Raw genomic sequence first — 23,423 nt, 5'->3', positions numbered from 1 at the left:
TAAAATTTAACCAGTTATATCTCTTCAAAAATTTTCCCTCTGACATACCTTCCCAGAGTGTTTTTTGTTTTCAGAATTATTTTAATTTGGGGGAGAAGAAAATATAAAAGTGCTAGCAGAGACAAACCCTTTTGACTTGACACTAATATGATCCAGTGCAGTGGCAGCAATCAGTTAAGATTTTGAGGTATTTTTTTCTTTTTAGAAAATTATCTGTACTGCAAATGATTGTCTTTGTGATTAGGTTTATCTGAGTGTAGTGAATGTAGAATGGTTTTATTTTTAGCAATTTATAAGGCAAAGCAATGTCTGGACCGTGTCAATTATTTGCTAATCAAAATTCTTTGTCCTTCTATAAGTAAAAGCTCAGGAGGAAGAAGTTAATTTGGGAAGTAAATTGGTTTTCCTGGGTAATACATCTGAAAACAAAGTCGGAGTTGACTAAAGCAGTCCTGTGACGATTTCAATATCACTCTCATCTTAGATGAGTTTACCCCCCTTGCCTTCCAAAAAAGATTGGACAGTCCTGATATGATGACCTCCAAAGCTCTTTTCTTTTTCATGGCCTCCAGGAGACTCCTCAGAAGGAACACAGACATCACCATAAACATACTCCTACTGAGCTATCTATTTTCAAATGCAACCAGCACTGCAACTACATTTCAAGGAACAGCAATTTTACAAAGGAGAATTCATTCCTACCACATTCTTCTGCTGAGGGACATCTAGGTTGTTTCTAGTTTCTGGCTATTATGAATAAAGCAGCAATGAACATAGTTGAGCAAGTGTCCTTTGGGTCCCAATTTTCTGAGGAACTGCCATATTAATTTCCATAATGGCTATACAGGTTTGCACTCCCACTGGCAATGAAGGAATGTTCCTCTTGCTCTACATCCTTGCCAGTATGAGCTGTCACTTGTGTTATTGGTCTTGGTCATTCTGACAGGTGTAAGATGGAGACTCAAAGTAGTTTTGATTTGATTAGTAGATGTGATGGCTAATGATGCTGAAATTTCTTTAAGTGTTTTCCAGTTATTTGAGATTCCTCTGTTGAGAATTATGTTTAGCTTTGTATACTTTTTTAATGTTATTTTTTGAGGTGGGGTTTTTCAGTGTAACAGCCTTGGCTGTTCTGGAACTCACTTTGTAGACCAAGTTGGACTTGAAATCACAAAGATCCAAGTGCCTTTGCCTCCGAAGTACTGGAATTAAAGACAAGCACTACCACACCCAGCTGTCCCCCATTTTTAAATTGGATTATTTGGTGTTTGGATATCTAGTTTCTTGAGTTCTTTATATGTTTTGGTTATTCATCCTCTATTGTATGAGGAGTTGATAAAAACTTTTCCCATTCTGTAAGCTGCCACTTTGTCCTATTGATTGTGTCCTTTTCCTTAAGAAGTTTTTCAGTTCCATGAGGTCCCATTTGTTAATTGTTGATCTTAGCGTGTGTAATATGAGTGTTCTGTTCAGAAAGTCATCTCCTGTGCCAACGTAGTCAAGGGTATTCTCCCCTTTCTCATCTACCAGGTTCAGTGCATCTGGTTTTATGTTGATGTCTTTGATCCACTTGGATTTGGGTTTTGTGTAGGGTGATAAATATATATCTATTTGCGTTCCTCAATATGCAGACATCCAGTTTAACCAGTATCATTTGTTAAAGATAGTCTTTTTTCCATTGTGTGTTTCTGGATTCTTTATTAAAAATCAGGTATCCGTAAATGTGTTAATTTATGTCTTGGTCTTCAATTTGATTCTGTTGGTCATTGTGTTTGTTTTTATGCCAGTACTGTGTGGTTTTTATTACTATAGCTCTGTAGTAGAACTTGAAATCAGGGATGCTGATATCTCCAGCAGTTCTTTCATCATTCAGGACTGTTTTAGCTATCCTGGTTTTTTTTTTTTTATTTTCCCTATAAAGTTGAGAATTGCCCTTTCAAGGTTTATGAAGAATTGTGTTGGAATTCTTATGAGAATTACATTGAATCTATAGATTTCTTTGGGTAGGATGGTCATTTTTACTATGTTAATCCTACCAATCCATGACCATGGAAGATCTTTCTGTCTTCTGATATCCTCTTAACTTTCTTTCTTCAAAGACATGAAGTTTTTATCAAGCAAGTCTTTCACTTGCTTGGTTAGAGTTAGCCCATAATATTTTGTATTATATGGGGCTATCGTGAAAAGTGTTGTTTGCCTGATTCCTTTTTCAGTCTGTTTGTAACTAGTCATTTGTAACTAGAAAGGCTACCAAATTTTTTGAGTTAATTGTGTATCTACCCACTTGCCTGAAAGTGTTTAGCTGCTGGAAGAGTTCACTGGTGGAATTTTTATGATCACTTAAGTACACAATCATGTCATCTGGAAATAACCGTACTTGGACTTCTTCCTTTCCAATTTGTACCCCCTTGATGTATTTCAATTGTCTTATTGCTTCAGCTAGAACTTCAAGTACCACATTGAATAGATATGGAGAGTGGGCAATCTTCTCTTGTTCTTAATTTTAGTGGAATTGATTTGGATTTCTCTCCATTTAATTTTATGTTGACTGTATGCTTACTGTAAATTGCCTTTATTATGTTTAGGTATGTTCCTTGTATCCCTAATCTCTCCAGGACTTTTGTCATGAAGGGCTGTTGGATTTTTTCAAAGGCTTTTTCGGCATTTAATGAGATTATCATGTTTTTTTGTCCTTTACTTAGTTTATATAATGGATTACATTTACTAATATTTTCATATGTTAAACTATCTTTCTGTCTTGGGATGAAGCCTACTTGATCATAGTGGGTGATCTTTTTGGTGTATTCTTAGATTTGGTTTTCAAGTGTTCTATATATTTTTTAAAAAGTAATTTTGCATCTATCTTCATAAAGGAAATTGGTCTGTAATTATCTTTCTTTGTGTGCACTAGGGAGGAGACGCTGAAGGATTAGTTCTGGGGAAACATAAAGATTGGAGAAGTTCTGTGGGCAGCCTGTGGTTGAGCAGGCAGAGTCCTCCTGAGTTAGGGCCTGGGATAAAGTGATGAATGAGGGGACTGAAGCCAGGAGGGGATAATCTGTGGGGTCCCCAGGAGATATGAGTAAAGGGAGAGTGAGGCTGCTGCTGGTGGTGTTGCAGCGCTAGGGATGAGCCTGAGGGGTTGGGTCCTGGGGAACAGAGAGTGGAGAAGGGCAGCCCACCTGTTCTGTGTTTCACATTTCCTAATCATGTCTGCATGGTGCTGGGTCGAAGGTCAAGGCAGTATGAAAACTGTAGCGCACACACAAAAGAATGATGACTGAATTCTTGGTCAAGAATATGTTCTCAAATGACTTTTTTTTTTTTTTGGTTTTTCGAGACAGGGTTTCTCTGTGTAGCTTTGCGCCTTTCCTGGGACTCGCTTGGTAGCCCAGGCTGGCCTCGAACTCACAGAGATCCGCCTGGCTCTGCCTCCCGAGTGCTGGGATTAAAGGCGTGCGCCACCACCGCCCGGCTCAAATGACTTTTTTTAATTAGTAAAAAGGAAATGGAGCTGAATGGAACCTTGTAAAATTCATATCTAAATGATGGGCTTTCTAGATACTTAAGTTAATGAAGTGTTGCCTCTTATGCTAATCACATGATCAGCAGCCAAGAGTTCCATCTCAGTTCTGAACTACCTGTCCCAAATACTTCAGGTTTCTAGTTCATAAGAATATTGTCTCATAAACTCCTCTGTTCTCTGTCCTTTTATCGCTGAATCCTGCTTGTTAACTAACCAGTATCACCTTATCACTCTGACTCACTAATGACATAACAACAATGCCACATAATATGTATAAAACCCTGCCTCTGACTGCCCTTCCCAGGCTCTTGCCTGTCTCTTCCCCACTTGACCCGGGAACTCAGAAAGTGAGAAGTAAAGGCTGCATTTGGATTTCTGAATCTCTGTGCATTTTTCTTCTGTGCCTCCATTTCCAAAATGAAATTCACAGATTTATAACATCAACAAAGAATCAAATATGACTGTATTACTTCAAAATAGAATGTTTTGGTTTTTGCAGATAGTTTTCAATGGGTTTTCCTAATGACCACCCAATCAGTGTACTTAATTTTGGATTGTATATCATGTGTCTGTTGCATATTCATATTATTCACTTCCAAAGCCTCCCCTTTGTAGGATGGATTGCCTAATCTCCTTCATACATAGAATAGATTGAGGGAAGGGAGCTCTTTCTAACCCTTTGTGAAACTGGAATTCTGAGGATGGCTTTTGACATCCAAATATGTTTCACTTGGAAAGTTTATTGCTTAGAAGAGTTTGATTATAGAGGATCTCTGATGTGAAAAAGCACACACCACACATCCACAATGTGCGAAAATCAGTCAGAACTTAGTATCTCTCTCTCTCTCTCTCTCTCTCTCTCTCTCTCACACACACACACACACACACACACACACACACACACACACACATATTTAGGTATCTGCTGACCACAGTCCTTGCCACCCCTCCCTGTCATCTCCCTATCTTGCCTCATGCAGGCTGCCATTCATCTCTTTTCATTCACTGTATTCTCTTATAGAGAAACACTTGTATATCCATGACTTTGTTGAAAGATAGAGGGAGGCATACATATTCCACGGGAAAGCTACAAAGTACTCTTTGTAGTATATGCTTACATATAAAATAGACAGACATCTAGTGTCCACTTATGAGTGAGTACATACCATGTTTGTCTTCTGGGTCTGGGTTACCTCACTCAGGATGGTTTTTTTCTAGTTCTGTCCATTTGCCTGCAGATTTCATGATGTCATTGTTTTTATCGCTGAGTGATACTTCATTGTGTAAATGTATCATATTTTCTTTATCCAGTCTTTGGTTGAGGGGCATCTGGGTTATTTCCAGGTTCTGGCTATTACAAATAATGCTGCTGTGAACATAGTTGAGCAAATGTCCTTGTGGTATGATTGTACATCCTTTGGGTATATATGCCCATGAGTGGTATTGCTGGGTCTTGAGAAAGATTAATTCCCAGATTTCTGAGAAACCTCCATCCTGATTTTCAAAATGGCTGTACAGTTTGCACTCCCACGAGCAGTGGAGGAGTGTTCCCCTTAATCCACATTCTCTCCAGCATAAACTCTCATCAGTATTTTTGATCCCCCTAGGAAAGGGAAATAGATAGGAGCTCCCGAGCCAACTGGAAACTGGGGAGGGGGGTGAGAAGATGAGGGAATAGGATGGTGGAGTTGGGGGAGGGACAGAGTGGGAGAGCAAGGAGAAAGAGACATCTTGATAGAGGGAGCCATTACGGGATTAGTGAGAAACCTGGTGCTAGGGAAATTCCCAGGAACCTCAGGGATGACCCCAGTGAAAACTCTTAGCAACAGTGGAGAGGGTGCCTGAACTGGCCTTCCCTTATACTCAGATTGATGACTACCCCAATTGTCATCATAGAACCTTCATCTAGGAACTGATGGAAGCAGATCCATAGCTAAGCACTGGGCTGAGCTCTCGAAGTCCAGTTGAAGAGAGGGAGGAGGGATTACTTGAGCAAGGGGGGGCAAGATCATGATGGGGAAAGCCAGAGACAGCTGACCTGAGCTAGTGGGAGCTCATGGACTCTGGACTGACAGCTGGGGAACCTGCATAGAACCGAACTAGGCCCTCTGAATGTGGGTGACAGTTGTGTAGCTTGGGCAATTTGTGGGGCTCCTGGCAGTTCGACAAGGATTTATCTCTAGTGCATGGACTGTCTTTTTAGAGCCCATTCCCTTTGGAGGGATGCCTTGCTCAGCCTTGATGCAGGTGGAAGGGGCTTGATCCTACCTCAACTTGATATGTCAGACTTTGTTGACTCCCCATGGGAGGCCTTATCCTCTCTGAGGAGTGAATGGAAGTGGGGTAGGGGAGGTGGGGGGGGAACTGGAAAAGGGGACAGAGGGGGAACTGTGGTTGGCATCTTTGCATTCTGTTCATTTGTTACTTTCTTGTTCAAATAGGCATTGTTTGTCACCCATGAAACAGAATAAGAATAATGTTATTAAAATTATCAGACTCCTCAGAAAGAGAGAACTACTGCCACCAACATGGCATAATCCTCACGGAAAGGATGCTAGGGGTAAAGAAAGTGTCAGCAAACTGTGTGTAGTACACCAGTGATCTCAGCACTTGGGGGCTATGGCAGGAGGACCATTGAACAGGCTGGGCCACATAGGAAGGCTGTGTATCAGAGACAAAGATGGGGAGTAAGGGGGAGAAAGGAGGGGAGGGGAACAAAGGAAGAACAAACGTGGAGGGTGTCACTGATGCTGGTGTGGACCATTTCGGCACTCCCTCATCTCCTTTCAGTTTGCATTCGTGTCCTACTGTCTTGTCCTTTTACACAAGTGTAGTGTGGGGGATTCAGAGAGTTCAGGTGGCACAGGATCTGTCCTGGTTTACTCTCTTATGCTAAGAAGCAAAAGGAGTAAAAACCAGACATCAAAGTAAAATAGCATACAAGTTATATGTCCAAAAAGTCATTGCAGTATGCATGATACTTTGAAACAAATGCCTGGTGACCAAAAAAAATTTAAATGCAACAGGGTAACTAAATATCATGTGACATGGTGATGGGTGGTAGCTCCTAATTTAATCTTCTTTTCTCAATAGTAACATTAAAAAATTAATATGTGTGGGTGTTTTGCCTGCATGTATGTCTGTGTACCACATGTGTGCCCAATGCCTGTGGAGGCCAGAAGAGGGCATAGGGACCCTAGAACTAGAGTGAAAAATGGTTCTGAGCTACCAAGTGGGTGTTGGGAATTGAAACCCGTGTCCTTTGGAAGAACAGCAAGTGCTCTTAACTACTGAGCCATCTCTCCATCCTCCCACCCCATTAATATCATTTTTGGAAGGTATCTTTTGTGTTGTCTGTGAGGGTATGGTAACAGTTTCTCCTTTAAGTGAGCAAAACAGGGTCCTTTATATGCTTCATGTAACTGTGTCTGTGCTAAAATCTAGAGTTTAAGATCTCCTCCTACATTCTGTCCTCCACTCCATCTTTGCCTTCTAAGTCTGCAACTTGCCTTCAGGGGTGTAACACTTACGTGCATGTATGAAGAGCTAGATTCAATAACCAGCCACCCTACCTGCAAAAAGCTGTAATCTACTCACAGAAGGGAAGAAGTCCTTGGAAGATACTGTTTGGACCCATAGCCAGCAGCCTCTGGTTCTCAGAATCGTGGAGTCTGATGACATTAGGTTTTTAAGTTAACCTCTCCATGGATGAGAAGAGTGGTAAGTCTAGTGGTAAGTATTGTCGATATGTGAAACAGTGGTGTTTATAAGGGTCCAGAATGAAACCTCCCATGGGAAAAGGCAGTGCTTTTTTTTTTTCAGGAGTGACTGGTGTGTGCTTTGTGGGTGAAGTAAATATTGTTATCTGTTAGTGTGTCTTATCACTGTCGCAGACTCCCTAACGGAATCAATGCAGGGGTGGGGGGTGGGGGGGATTTGCTTTGGCTCATGGATCAGAGGACACAAGTCCATTGTGGTGGGAAGACATGGCAGCTGAAAAGTCCCCCCACATCTGCGGTGTCACTGTGCTCTTGTTCTGCGGTTTATTTACACTTTGGAAGACTAGGAAGCAGAGAGCACCAGAAAGGCAGGCCAGGCTGTAACTCTTAAAGGCTTTCTCCACAGTGACCTACTTCTACAAGCTATGGCACTTGTCTTAAATGTCCTACTCCCCAAATAGGACCACCAGGTTGGGACCAAATGTTGAAATATGTAAACCCATGGGGCATTTCTATTCAAACCATATACAAGTATTATTCTCTCCATTCACTCCTGTGCTCTTAAAATATAGCATACAATTTTGAAAAGCCCGAGAAAATATTTTAAGTAAAAGTGTCTTCATACCCACTGGCCTTGAGAAAAGTGACAGGAGGATAAAACAAACGAATGATTAATTCAAATAATTGTTTAAGTTATAAAGTATGACATATTTTGCTTGCTTCAAATTTTGACAACCTGACCATCATGGATTTAATTTTGGAGATCAACTCCATTATTTCTTTGTATACCATGCAATGGGCTTCTGGGACAAGGTGAAGTTTGTGAAACCACTATGGAATGAAAAAAGAATAAGAAAACTGGTTGATACAGGCACTCACGAATTTTCACAGGCCAATAAAACTAGCCCCTCTGACACACTCCTGTGTAACCATTTCCGATGGTTAAAAGAAAAAAAAATAAACACAACAGAGAGCTGGTTGGTGAACTAGCTTTTGGAAAACTGACGTTAAGTGCAGTGGTCGTCCAGCCAGCTGCTAAAGTGATGAAAATCTTTTAGAATGCTCGTCTCCAGGCTTCCTGCACTGTTGCCACCTCAGCTGCTGAGGTCTGCTCTGTCAGGAGCTGCCCTGCAACCCTTTATCCATAAAATTGTAAATGGTTCTCAGTGCAGCCTCTCCCTCTGCCTTCTCTTCCTTCTTCCTCTTTAATTTTCCTCTGTCTTCTTCTCTGTGTCCCTCTCACAGCCCTGCCTCTTCCCACACAAAGCCCTGTAACTGCTTCCGAGTGCTCATTTCTTCCTGGTGTTAACTCCTATCAGACTATCCTGTACACTGTGGTCCTCAGTGAGCATCTAATGCATGATTCCAATGTCACCTTTGGGGGTTAACATTGCTTTTACGTGTCTGATGCTTTGTTATCTCTTTTGCATAAATGTAGGATATTTGTAAGTTAACCCCTGCTTCTCCCTCTTATTCTTTTCTTTTCTGACACAAATCAATTACTCCAGTGGTCATATTTTGCATATGAACTCTTCAGATGAATGCCTCCAAGCCTCTGTGCCTGCTCTGTGAGGTGTGAGCGAAGCATCCCCTCCCCTAGGATACCTCCTTTGAACCCTAGCCCACGGTATTGCTTCCTCTCGCTGTTCCTGTAGCATCTTGTGCACACACACATCTGTACCTTAGTGTCTAAAATACGCCCCTAGAACAATCTGTTTCTTTTTCAGTGCTAACTTTCACATCTAAACCTTATTCACTATCTCCTGAGAACCAAACCCCAAGACATCATAGCTTATCAATGAATGATTGGAGAATAATAACATGTAATTGAACAAATGAAATGTATGAAGAAAATTGGGGTTCTAGGAAATTTATCAATTAAAAATTCAAATGATTTCTTGAAACAATCTACTTATTTCATTTCCATTTTTAAATTTTTCTGCATTTTTTCTAATTATATATTTCAGCTAATACTATGTGAATGAATGATGTGCACCCACTGTCAGATCAGACAACAATAGAGCAAAGAGAATAGAAAGTGCTCTATGTGGTTGTGTTTTCCTCACAGTGGTCTAATGCCATGTCCCAGTGGTTTTGTGAATGTCAATTACTATTGTATGGTAGACATGGGACATGAAATCACAAGTATGATATTTTATTAGAACTAATCTTTTTCTAATCTTCTATCCAGTGACTTTCTTTTTAATTAAATCACTTTAAAAGGTCCTCTGTCATCTGCAGAAACTCAATAATGAGAATAGAGTAAATTTAGGTTTGCCTGACCCTTATACATGGTTTTAAATGTTTGAAAATCTTCTCTTGGAGTAATCTGTCTTTAGCATCTTTCATAAGTCTAAGCCTTTTCCTGAAGTAACCTGTGCCTACAGTTAGCATTACTACAGGTTCCTCTATTCACTTCCTCCTTCACATGGTGCCAGATGCTCAGCAGGTTCTATGTCCTCAGTTTGTATTGAGGCTGTTATTTTTTGGTCACACCACATGTAAAGGGGTTTCAACCCATCAAAGCTTTAATAATCTCCACAAAGCTGACGGTGTCTTCAGAAACCTGAGCCAAAGGTCAAGTTGGTACTTCTTAATCTCTTTGGGATTTTGAACTCTCGAGTCTGATCAAGTTTTCCTCTTAACAAAATGCACACATGTACTTGCAAATTCTGACTGAAAGTTTTGTGTGTCCTAGGTCCATAAAATACATCCCCTTGGTCCTTAGGGCCATGGTGATTAGATACTTGAGTTAGGTTTGGATGTCACCTAGTGCAGGGTGTTGTGTTGGGACGTTGAGAGCAAACAGAAGGCAAGTGAGAGGTGAAGGGCATGGGTCCATGAAGGCAAATGAGAGGTGGAGAAGGGCATGGGTCCATGAAGGCAAGTGAGAGGTGGAGAAGGGCATGGGTCCATGAAGGCAAGTGAGAGGTGGAGAAGGGCATGGGTCCATGAAAACTACCAAGATTTCTTCTCAAGAAACACAACCTATGAAAACTAATGAGAGGATATTTCAAAGGTAGATAATGGCATGTGTAAAAATAATTTTTTTCATTTGTTTGATAGAGAAGCATGATTAACTTTGCAAATACTTCAAAGAGATTATTGAGATTCAGAGTCACTTCTGAGAACAGTGACATGGCATTAAGAAACCACTTTGAATCAAGCTAAGTTTATTTACATTGACTGTTGAGGAGTGGGATACTTTCTATACACTCTGTAAGGATTGATTATGTCTACACTAGTTTTTTTTTTTTTTAAAACTGGTTAAATCTTGTAGGTTATATTAGGAGGCCTGAAAGTTATTGGACATTATGCTGGGTTCTACAAAGAAAATAAAGATGGTTTACAGGCTGTAGCTTTATAGATAACTTGAGAAAGACACATTCATTGTGGGTACTACTGAGGTACAATTCAGATGGAAAAGAAGGAAGAAGATTTGATAGTGAAATCTGAGAAAGGCTGAAAAAAAAAGACAAATTTGAGCAGGCTGTGAAGACAGGCCAGATTTAACCAAGTAGAAGGCAGGGGTCTTAGGGTTTCTATTGCTGTGATGAAACACCATGACCAAAGCAACGTGGGGAAGAACTTACTCTTTCACATCAGTGTTCATCATCAAAGGACATCAGGACAGAAACTCAAACAGGATTGGAAGCCAAAGGCAGGAACTGATGCAGAGGCCATGAAGAAGTGCTGCTTACCGGCTTACTTACCATGATTTGCTCAGCCTGCTTTCTAAAAGGACTCACGATCACCAGCCCAGGGTTGGCACCACCCATAATGGGCTGGGTCCTTCACATCAATCACTCATTAAGAAAATGCCCTGCAGGCTTTCCTACAGCCCAAACTTCTGGAGGCATTTTCTCAACTGAAGCTCCCTCCTATCTGGTGACTCTAGTTTGTGTCAAGTTGATATAAAATTAGACAGCACAGCAGGTATAGATACCATTTTAGATACTATGCATTGGGATAAAAAACAGTGGACTGTGACTGTAAATCTATAGTACAACATTTGTCAAATATGTATGAGTTCTCAGGTTTGATTCCCAGCACTGAAAAAATATTTTTAAAAAGTAGTAAAAAATTATCAAAGATAAATAATGTTCTTGGGTTGAGGCAAACATCTGATGCTGGGCAAACAAATAGGCGTATATGGCATAGCTTGTTCTGAATTCAACACTCAGTGGGTACTCAGAGCTTCATATGTGCAAGGAAAAAGAGACAAATGATATACAGTCCCATAATAGAAAAATTACAAATGGTTTTAGAATATGACAAAGTGCTTGATCAAAAAGCTGGTAAGAAAAATTACAAATTCCCTGTGGAATGCATGCAAGTGGACCAAACATCATTCATTGGAAAAGTGGTGTTTGAGCAGAGACTTGAGCTGATGAGGCAAAAAGCTACTCAGATGTCTTGAGGTAGAATGCGCCAGAGAATGAGTTACAAAGCCAAAGTAATGTTTGCTGTGTCCAGGAATGGCGCACACATTGGGATATCAGTCTGTGGGAGAACAGTAGAAGTTATAAGGAAGAAGGGGAGTGTGGCAGGCCTGGGAATGGAAGTGAGGAGTGTGATGGAAGTTCATGGACTTCCTTGCTTACTCTGGGGACACCTCCAAACTCTCATTAGCTCCATGCTTTTGCTGTCACATAGGAAATGTGCAGTCAGTGTTCTGTGCAGCTTCCCTGACAGGGGTGGGGTGATTCATCTACATGTATGCCAGCAGATGGCCTTTATAATATTTCAAAATTTTATTCAGCCTCATAAATCTCTGGAATGGAGATGACTTTAATAAGCTTCAGAAAGTAAGGAAGCAATCTTTCAAGTTGTTAAATGTTCCCTGTTGAATCATACCCATGTTGCATTAGACAAAGCAGGTGTGAGTTGTTCTTTATGGAAAATAATTTTTACCCCAAAGATATTCAAAGAAATTTGTTAGAGGGAAAGAAGGCATGTATAGAATGACTTTCCCGACAGATAAAAGGATATGTTTATAAGCTTATATGTAACATAAAACACAGATGTGTATTATATCTATACAAACATTTGAAACAATATCTAACCTTTGCATTTCCTTTTCTAATTAACATACATAGAAGAGCCATGACTTTCCACATAATTTTGTGTATCCCAGGAATCAATAGAAACATACATTTGTATATTCAGGGTATATTAGTGGCTTTCTATGGCCCATACTGTATTCACTATACTTTCCCTAATCCTTAAATTAGTTCTGTATTGATTGCATGGGAGCACACACACACACACACACACACACACACACACACACACACACACACATTTACATATATCTGCATGTACATATATACATACAAAGTATTGACTCACAGTTTCAGAGGCTAAGAGGTCTTGTGATCTACTATCATTAAGTCAGAGACTCAGAGTACTATAGTGTAAATTCCAGCCTGCTGCTTAGGCTTGGCAATGACAAGTGCTTTAGTCACAGCCAGAGCAGGGTCTTAGTTCGTACAGTCAGGCAGCCCATAGAGCCCCTCTTCCTTCTCCTTTTTCTTCTGTTCATCCCCTAGATGATCTGAGTGGTGCTTGCCCACATCAAGGAAGGTCAGCCACATCAGTAAATCTACAAAATCAGAAACTGCAAGCATCTTATTAACCATGTTCACAAATTATTTTAACCATTTGCATGAGCTTCTGTTAACGAGCTGATCTGTAACATTTGCCATCATAGGCCCTGTCAAAAGGAGTTTTATTCTAATTTTGTAGAAAAGCCTCTCAAGTCAATAGAGGTTAAATCATTCTGGTCAAGCTATGCTGCCTATTCACTGTGTAGCTCTAACATCAGCTATGTGGTTTTGACTTGCTTGAATTGTCTTCAACTTTTCTCCATACTTTGAAAGTATGTAACTAGAGTCCAGTAGAAGAAACAAATGGTTAGCAGGTTGAAAAGTACTAGTTACTTGGCTTTGTTAGTTAGGATATCCTAGACTAAGTGGTATGGGATTAAAAGTCCTGGATTTAGATACTAGCCTTGCCCATTATAAATGGCATAACATTGGTGAAATTACTTTTAGTTGAAAGCCTTTAGTCCTGGTATATAAGATGAGGATTGTTGTATCTGGATTGCAGAAAAAATTAAATAAGGATGTATTTTGGATTGCACAAGACTTCAGCTTTTGTCAGCTGAATATTTTTATATTCAATGAACATTTCAGTATCTTGAATTAATAGCCAAAGATATGTCACGACTTTAAGATTGCACAGACTATCTTACTCTTTGATGTTATAATTAGGTTTTCAATAAGAAATGCACATTACCCATCTCTTGTGGTAAGTTGTACTAACCTCATTTCACCCAGGCAAGTGTTCTGTAGTGTCAAATACAGACATTTTTTTGACAATCTGTCCTCTTAGCTTTTGCATAATTTAATTATTTCAGTTTCACCAGTCTGTCTGTGTGCTCTTCAGTTGGAGCCTTCTCTCCCTAAGTTACTTGATTCCCCACACCTACTAAAGAATGACCAACAATAGCATCTCTTCTGTTCAGTGGGATGTCATTGTTGTTGTTTGCACTTAGTCATCAGAACTCTGTAATCTTTATTTATTTCCTTAGAATATGGAAAAGCAGCATTAAGTTGGCAAGGCCCTTGTGGCAAGTAGTGTGCTGAACAACTGAACTTTAATCAGTGTTTTCAGTGTCTACACATGAGTATTTAGAATACAAAGTCAGAATGGCTTTGCTCTGGATTGAGGATTTAGTTGATATTATCTTAATCAGATCACCCCACCCTTGTGAAAGAGATGAATCCCGAAAGCAATGCTAAGTGTATATTTAGGTGGCTACAGGATTAAAAGTGTTAGACATGATCATCCTTTCAAATTGAGGGGCTATAGCCTTTAGAATTTTTCAAAATAGAAATCATGCTTTTGGAGGTGTTTAGACAGCCGTATAGACACATTTGTGGTAATTTGCTTCTCATTCTTTGTAAGTTGTGAGACTTTGGTATTTATTTAGTAAAAATATTCCTTGCCTTCAGAACTGTAACATTTGTTAGCTCAGCAAACCAAAATGTTCCCTCAGCATTGTGTAGGTGTTATGCTTTTGGTTGATAATTTACTGTTTTTCATTGCCTACCAATGTTTGGGAAATAAATGTAGAACTTTAAAAAGTCAGAGTGTGTCAGTTTGGATAATTACAGACAGGTGAGGTCTCACTCACCTATGCTTTTGAGGTGAGGACAGAAGTGAAGTGTTTGAATATTTGATAACGTGTGTTTTGTGGAAATAATACTGAGTTTTGAGATTCCCAGATCCAACTCCCATAGAAGCCACTATGACCAGGCTGAAGGCTGAAGGCATTTTCAAATTGTCCTCATAAGAATGCCCATTTTTCCATTGAGTTCTCAATCTTTTCTTTTCTAAACTACTTTACAAACACAGTGATACTGAACATTCTTCTACCAGAATTTGAAAGTTTTTGAGCAAATAAACATCTTGCTGTTTCATATTAAAAGTAAATTGCAACTCTCTTAGAAGTCTTGAAGAATACATATAGCAAGTTTTCCAAAGTACAGTTGTGAATAACTTAGAATACAAACATACTTTATCTTACTTACAACATAAACGTGTTTGATAAAATCACTATATGGCAGTTATAATGCTGCAGTTTAGTAGCAATATATTCTTACTTAAAAGACTAATAGTTATGCCTCAGTGGCTGGGGAGATGGAGAGTCACCAGAATACACCCAATGTTCACCTCTCTCACACATGTACACACACACACACACACACACACACACACACACACACACACACACACTCACACATCTCACACATGCACTGGGGGGATAGATAGATAGATAGATAGATAGATAGATAGATAGATGATAGATACATAGATACATAAATACAGATAGATAAATAGATACATAGATAAGTTAATCAAGAGATCAAAAAATTAGATTTAGTTTTCATGTAGAGGAAAAGCTGGTGTTTATTGACCAGATGTCAGGTGCCATTAACTAAAGGTTACCACTGGTAGTTTCCTACTTTTTAATGTAAAAGGGCGAAGGTCTGTAGAACTAAGCACATGTGGTTACGGCTGATGAATTAGCAATCAATGGAGCAGAGCCCGGATTCCAGAACTCACTCTCACCCACCATGCTGTGTGCTTTTCTCAAACTCTCATTTTCCCAGAACTAATGCAAGTCCAGCTAGTGTACAGTCTGTCCAGCAGAATCAGGAGATCAGAGTCATTCAGAGTGGTGGCCTTCAGCACACACTGAGCATCAGCCTTCCCTAAGGAAGTTCTACAGAATAGCAGGATTCTGGTGTGATCATGTTTTAAATGCTCTAACATTGGTACAGATGCATTTTCAGAGAAAGCTTTGCCTTGTAGGACATGGATGCTCAAAGGATAGATTCCAAGCATTTCCCTTACTTGATTTTTAATATACTTGGACTAGGAAGTAATTATAAGACAAAACATTTACAGATATTCAACTGTCAAGTAAAAGTTTAACACCCAGCATGCCAAGCTCTGCTTGGCCTCAGAGTCTTCTTAACTTGCTTAAAATGCTTTTAAGTTTTGACCAGTGGTTTCCTCCTACCAGTCAGGTTTTCATTCTGACAGCTCTGCAAACGCTGTCCTTGCTCTTCTGTTATTTGGATAAAATGAAGTTGGTCCATAAAAATGCCCTTTGTTGAGAAGGGAAGTTGGACAGTCAGAAGTGATGAAAATATTTCATAAGAGGAGTCCTTAGCTTTTGTCTACCTATTCAGAATGCCATATTAAAAATATAATGGAGCCTGGACCAGACTTCTAGAATAAGAGCAAGGAGATCTCATTTCTGGAGTAACATAGTCTCTGTGTTTATTGAGGGATGTAGAAGGTTTCTTCAGTTAAATTCTGCTGAAGGAGTAGGCCAGTTGGATTTTATTCCATCAATATATATTTTGATCTGCTGCCAGATGAAGTTTGCCAACCTGCAAAACATCAAGAGCCAAGTTGTCTTTAAGTGGAAAGATGTTGCAGATCAATTAATGTGGCCATTTCATTTTAGATGGGAGGAGACTGAGCCAGGAAGGAGAACTGAGTCTAGACCTTTGACTCCCACTGAGGTTTGCAGTACAGCCCTGTGCTTTGCTTCCCTGCCTATGGATGGTTCTAGTGCTTGTTCTAGAAGTATCTTTACATTGTCTTTACCAATTCCTACTTTAAATATAATACATGAGTTTAGATGTTGATAGTAGAAAATGTGATGACGTCAGGGATTTAAAGCATGAGTGGTTGTTTGAAGGAAAAGTTCAAAACTGAAGTCTTCCTGTATAGGCCAAAATTAAATTACTTTATTTGGTTAACTCTGGGATCGTAAACTACATTTTTGTTGTATGAAGTTTGAACTTTGCCGTGGCAATGCCTTAAAAGTTCACTCTCACAGGACCAAAAATAAAAATTAAAAATAAAAAAATCCTTCCTATAGTGTTTTAACAGAGCCTAGCTTCAGGGTAGCTATAGACACTTCAAATTGCAAAACACTTAAGAGATTTCCAAGGAAATGCCTTAAATTAGATTTTCTATAGTCAAGTCAGATTGCTGTGTTACAGGGGAAAATAAAGGTGTAAACCATACGTGTTGGCTCATGTTTTGTGGATATAGAATTCACTTCCCCACTGGAAATCAGCTCTTAAAGCATGAATTTCCAGGGAAGGTCCTTAATGGCACATGTCTCACTCTGTGGCCAGGAGTCAGGCACCAAGATCAAGAGATGGGGTCTCCCTAACTCTGCTTTGGCTCAGCTGTAGAATGACTCAAAGATAGGAGTTAGGGTGGAGTGAGCAGGGGTGTGTACCAAGCCATCAACATTAAGGAAGTATAGACATTTATAAGATAACATTTTAATGTTACCTTTACAATTAATATAGTACTTCTGGCATAGTATTGGTTCAACTCAGCACCCAATTAACAGGAAAGAGTAATTAAGATAGGACATTCCGTGTGTCAAACACTATTCCAAATACCTAAGCATGAGGCATTACTGTGATGCTCTTGTAGAATTGCTTTTCATGGGCTCAGTGGGACAGTGAGTGTTTACCATAGTTCATTGGCTGTGTTTCAACTCAGAGTATTAGAAACTAAGTGAGCTTGCATATGGATGCTACCATGGCTGTCACTTGCGGCTCTTGGCTACTGGGGCTCCTTTTTAGTCCTCTAAACTGAGCATTATGCCAACCTTATTCATCAACTCACCAGTCAATACTTTGAGCCAGATAAACCCATAGTTGTTTATTCTTCTGTCAAACTCAGTGCTTGATACAGAGAGGGTCCTGTTTATGTGGAAAGATGAATACATGCAGTCATTCATAAGTAACTCCAACCACTGCCCTGAAGGGAAGAAGAACTAATCCAGCAGGCTAAGCACCTATCAATGCCCCCTGATAGCTCAATCTTCTTGGGCAGTGATAGCGCTAGCCCTGCTGTGGTGAGCAGATCAATATGAGGACAAACTGTATTTACTTCTTTCCCATTGGATCTCTTCTCTGCATGTCAGTGTTTTGAAATATTAACAGACTGGAATTCATAAATAAAAATAACATATTTATGTTATTTTCACCGAATGTTAATGATCTAGGTAAATGAAATATAGAGGTTTTTAATCCAAACTATGTTTCCAATCCTAAAGATTTCTTTGGGTTGGAGGCTTTTTAGTGATTGATTTATTCACATGTAATAATCCTGCAGATGTTTTCCAGGTCATTGCATCTTAAGAGGTGGCATTTAGTGCCCTTATTGAGGACCCATGGCTTATAACTTCCAAAGAGAGTTGGGTTTTTTTAGCAGTGGCGTTGACTTGAAAAATAAGTCTAGTTACTAAGCAGTAAATCTAAAAATCATTCCCTGCCCCGCCTGCAGGGCTTCAACGGGTTCTCGACCACCCTAAGGACGGAATGATAGAGACAGGAGATACAAAGAAACACACCAAGTCTAGATTCTGATCAAGGTGCAACTTTATTTTTCTCCAAGAGGGTTTATATAGTTTCTGCAGGGTGGGGGGAGCAAGAAGCTGTCATCTGCATAAGGTGGGGCAAGCTATCAGGATGTTTGTATAGGATGTTTACAGGGTGAAAAGGTCAAGGGCTCTGCCTCAATGTCCTGTTGCTAGGCAACCTGACTGTAAGATGATCTAGTTCCCTGTCTTATCGGGGGTCTGTATTTTTCCACTAACTAGAGATTCTATCCTTGTCCCTGACAATTCCCCTTACAGTTTATTTCAGAGCAAGTTGGAGGTGATAAAATCTTACCAACAAGAAATTCACAGGTTTATATGTAACAAAGCATATGTAACTCTCTTTATTTATGATTTGTTTCTGGATTTCTAAAGCCCCATTATCATGAAATCAGCTATGACATAGATTTATGGAAAAACAAGCTATAGTTCCTCTGTGTATTCTGAGAAGGAAAGACAGGTGCATCATATGCTTTTTGTACTATGCATTTTTTTCACTTGTTGATGGGCAATAGTGAAGAGTCACAGACACTTCAAAAAAGAGCTCAGCAAATGCCTTTGCCAAAATTGAAACACTAAATATGTATTCTTTCTTCACTTGGAGTTCACTCTATATTCATACACACGGAATCCCCTTACTCTTCTTTGTTACTTCACAATTTCCCTTCATCAGGATTTATCTAAAGTAGTTAACATCCTACAGATGCCCAAAAGTGCTTTCCGTATTTCTAACATTTTAAACAACAATTTAGAGAATATCGCTGTGTGTGTGCTGCTTGGCTATGGTAAGCACACAGCAGAATAAATTTCTAGTAGTAAAATTGGTAAGTCCTCACAGATCAATACCTTATTTTGTTGTTGGTAATGATGGCCAAATTGCCATTCCTAGCACTTGTATCAATTTACACTACCACTAGAGGTAGAAGAAAAAATAAATTCTTTATTTATGTGTATCAAACTTTTAGATCTTTAACCTTGTGTTGGTTGGTTTTCTTGGCAACTTGACATCAGATTGACCTGTAGGCAAGCCTATGGGGACATTTGCTTGATTGATGTTTGATGTGGAAGGACCCAGCCCATGACATTATAGGCAGTGTCATCCCTGGGAAGGTGGTCTTCGGAGGTATCAGAAAGGTAGTTGAATGTGAACCTGAGGAACAAGGCATTAAGCAATGTTCTTCCATGGTCTCTGTTTTGGGTCCTACCTTGAGTTCCTGCCCTGACTTCCCTTCATGATGGAGTGTAAGCTATAAGATGAAATAAACCCTTTCCTCTCCAATTTGCCTTTGGTCAGAATGTTCTAGCACAGACAGAAATTGGGACCAGCTTGTAAGATAATACTGTGACAGATCTAGCCATGTTACTTTTGAAGACTGTGAAGGACTTTGGAACTTTGGACTTGAATAGGCATTGCTTGCTTAGAGCTTGATGAGCTCTTCTGTGGGAATTTGAAGAAATGAACGTTGAAAGCAATGCAGATGATAGAAGCCTGGCTTGTAAAATTTTAAAGAGAAGTTTAAGAGTCTCTCAAAGACTATCAGGACTATTTGAATGGTATTTTGAATTACATATATGTGGTGTCTGGTTAGCTGGGACTGAATAATTTACTATAAGTAAAAGGAGACTGGAACCACTAATATGAAACCTTTACATTAATGGGACAATCAAGCTATTTGTCTGGGGTTGAGAGATCAGTAGCAGTGATTAGGAAAAGACTGACATTACTGAGGTGAAATCTTCTGGGAAGATTTCCTCTGGATCAACACACAGAGCTGTTGTCTAAAAAGAGTGTGGGGGTGGCAAAGCCTGCATCTTAGGCTGGTAGCCCCAACTTGGTAATGTGTTGAGTCTCTCACTTGGTCAGTGGTGGCTTTGGCAGCCTCAGAGCTGCAGAGTTTGAAGGGGTCATGGAGAGACCCTGAAGCTTAGTACCACACTGTGAGAGGCCATTGGAGACTGTTCAGCCTTGGTTGCAGTGGAAATGGGAAGAGTAAAGGTGTCATGGAAAGAAATTGAGCACTGTGCGACAGAGTCAGAGTCCCTGAAGAGAGCCCAGGAAAGGCTATTGGTGAAAGCACAGCTCAGCTGTAGCAGAAGAGCTCAGCAGTTTGGAAATCAGAGGCAGCCTGAGCCTAAGAGACAATCTGTATGTGTTGTGGATGGCAGAGCCAGAGAAGTATGAATGCCCAAGCCCTTTGGAGCTCAGAAGACTATGAGTAAATCCCAGATATCTGATGCTGAGCTTTACACTGTTGGAGAAGGAATATGTACTATCATGGGAAGACATGTGTGCTACTGTGAGAGAGAGAGTGTATACTACTATGAGAGGCGGTGTGTACTACTATGAGCAGGAGTATGTGCTATTGTACCTCCATGGGAGGGTGTGTGTGCTGCTGTGGGAGGGAACCTGTGCACCCTGACAGTGTGCTGGCTAGATTTCTTATCATCGGCTTTAGGTTCCTCAGTGAGGTACCTCTTGATTTGTATAGTTTTTGTCAAGATGGAGAAGAAAGGGTGGCTATTTCTAGAACCCTAGAAAATGAGATGGTGGTCAAAAGGTGCAATGTGATTAGCGCCGCGCCCCCTCACCCTGTGTGGCCTTTGCACCCTGCTGCTCCTCTCAGGACTGTGAGGTGCAGGCAGCACTTCCTATGTGACGTCTTCAGTTGGCAACAGATGAAGACATTTCTTCAGTCTGTTTTGTGATTAGAGCACTTGAAATAGGCTGAATTCCAAAATGCTGTCTTAACCTGATTTCTGTTCTGACTGGAGATTGGTTTAAAAGGACCCCTCAGTGCCCAGCCTAGATCCCTTGAGAGTTCATTCACATCTGCTCAGGACTTCAGGAAGCCACTCAGCCCATGTCTCTGTGAGGACATGCAGTGGAGTTTGATTTCCATTAACATTTTCATAGCAAGTTCCTGTTTTATTACCATGATGGAGGAGGAAAGGGGGGAGTATTTAGTGGCTAGAATATATATTTTCCATAAATATTAAAAAGAAATAGTTATCTAAACTATAGTTCAGATGTATGTTATATAGTACACATATGGAATTTCTGTCTATTTTTAACACACAGCTATTTTAAAGCAGGATCAAATTAATCCATGCTTTTCCAGACACAATGAAACCTCATAGTAGTTTCTAAGCTTTCTGTTTACAAGGATATAGCTCAAGGTATGGTATATATTTGCATTCCTTTTCATAAATTCGACATTTGCTATGTATTGCTAACTGAAGAAACCCAAATGAATGAAAAAAAAAACCACCTCTATATTCCCAAAATCAAAAATCAGACCTGTGAGAGCTTGGAAAATATCTGAAACTGATGGATAATTATGTGAGACATATTTAGCAGTTACTGACTTTGGAGCTTCATAAATATCCAACGTCATTTTTCAGAAGGCAGTGGCCAGCTTGTGCGCATGGCCAGGAGGTCACAGCTCTGGCATATCCTTCTCTCTATCTTTTTTCTTCTGGATGGATTCTTAGTACAAGAACAAATCAAATTCTTTCTTTCTTTATTTTAAATGCATGTGTGAAGTGTTTATAAACCTGGGAGTTGTAGACATCAGATAATCCCGAGCCTTATTAACTGTGTGACTTTAGACAAGCTATTAATAGAATCTGTAAAACAAGAACGATGTAAATGGTTCTCGGCAGGTCTAAATGAGGTCATGTGAGTGACAAACTTAGAAAGTTGCCTGGCACAGAATACTGTAATAATTATGCACATATGCTCAATATTTTCATAATTCTTGTTTATAATAGATTGTGAACTCCTGAAAGGCAGGAAATGAGTTTGCTCAGTTTTTCTGTATGGTGATTAAAGGCAGTGATTTGCATGAAATAGTATTTGAGCAAATATTTGTTCAATGAGGACGTATTAATAAATTATGAAAGGCTGAAAGCTGTTAAAATCGTCAGGAAAAAGCATAGTTTTTTTTTTCAAGATCCTGAGCAAATGGGTATTGTTGTTACCACAGTTTCTCTGCAATTGGTCAGGCTTCTGATTTCCTGGTGACTTAGCAAAATAACTGAGAGAGCCCATACTACAGTTGATAAGAAAGAAATAGTGTAAAGTGGGTCTTCTGCAAGCAAGCAGCAGGCTCAAGCTAGAGGGTTCCAGAGCTCTTGGCTCTATCTCCTGGTTCCTGAGGGGGAGAGGATTAATCTCCAGGAACAGGGAAAGGGATGGATTGCAGCAGGCTTTTTTTCTTTTAGGCCATCAACCAACTCCCAAATCAAGACATGGAGACTTCTTATTAGTTATAAATGCTCAGCCTTACTTAGCTCCTATTTTGATCTGTTTCTCTTTACCTATATTTTGCCTTGGGGTTTTTTACCTTTCTTTCTTTCTGTATGTCCTACTTTTACTGGCTTCTTGTTTTTGTCTGTCTAGCAGCGGCCTGGCTTCTGGGCCTTGGCTTGTCCCTCTCTTTCTCCCTCATTTTCTCCACCTTCTTCTCTGTAGTGATATTTTGTTGTACTCTAATAAAACTTGCCTGAAGATTGGAGGACAGAGCCAGCCACCAGATTAAACATAGAGGTCAGGCAGTGGTGTCCCACATCTTTAATCCTAGCACTCGGGAGGCAGAGATCCTTCTGGATTTCTGTGAGTTCAAGGCCACACTGGGCTACATGAGATTGATCCAGTCTAGGAGAGAAACAGAACCAGGCAATGGTGGAACACACCTTTTACCTTAATATTTAGGAAGAACACATGCTATTAATCCCAGCACTAGGAAGGTTGAGACAGGAAGTGAAATGGCTTGGCAGAGAAAGGCATACAAGGCATGGGGAGAAAGGAACTAGAGGCCCCTTCCGGCTGAGGACTCAGAGACATTCAGTCTGAGGATTTGTGGAGGAGTTGACAAGGTGAGAAGTGACTGTGGCTTGTTTCCTCTGATCTTTCAGCATCTACCCCAATGTCTGGCTCCAGGTTTTTATTAAGACCATTTAGGATCTGTGCAATATTCTCTTTGCCTGCCAACCTATCTCTCTTCTGCTTACCTATTGGCCATTCAGCTTTTTATTAGACCAATCAGATGCCTTAGGCAGGCAAGGTGAAACAGCAGCACGTCTTTACATAGTTAAACAAATGCAGCATAAACAAATTTAACATACCTCTATACAGTTAAATATTCCACAACAATGGATCTTTCCCTTGCCCTGATTGACAGAGTTG

General features: G+C 39.9%; 1 protein-coding gene across 15 annotated transcripts in view; it reads left to right on the top strand.

Moving 5' to 3' along the window:
• Trpm3 (transient receptor potential cation channel subfamily M member 3) overlaps window positions 1–23,423 on the top strand; it is an 859,806-nt gene that overhangs the window by 278,900 nt on the left and 557,483 nt on the right. The window lies entirely within an intron of this gene.

Source organism: Peromyscus californicus, unplaced genomic scaffold (genome assembly GCF_007827085.1).
Source record: "Peromyscus californicus insignis strain IS unplaced genomic scaffold, ASM782708v3 Scaffold_4__1_contigs__length_199733344, whole genome shotgun sequence".
NCBI lineage: Eukaryota > Metazoa > Chordata > Mammalia > Rodentia > Cricetidae > Peromyscus > Peromyscus californicus.
This window is presented reverse-complemented; position numbering and strand designations above follow the sequence as displayed.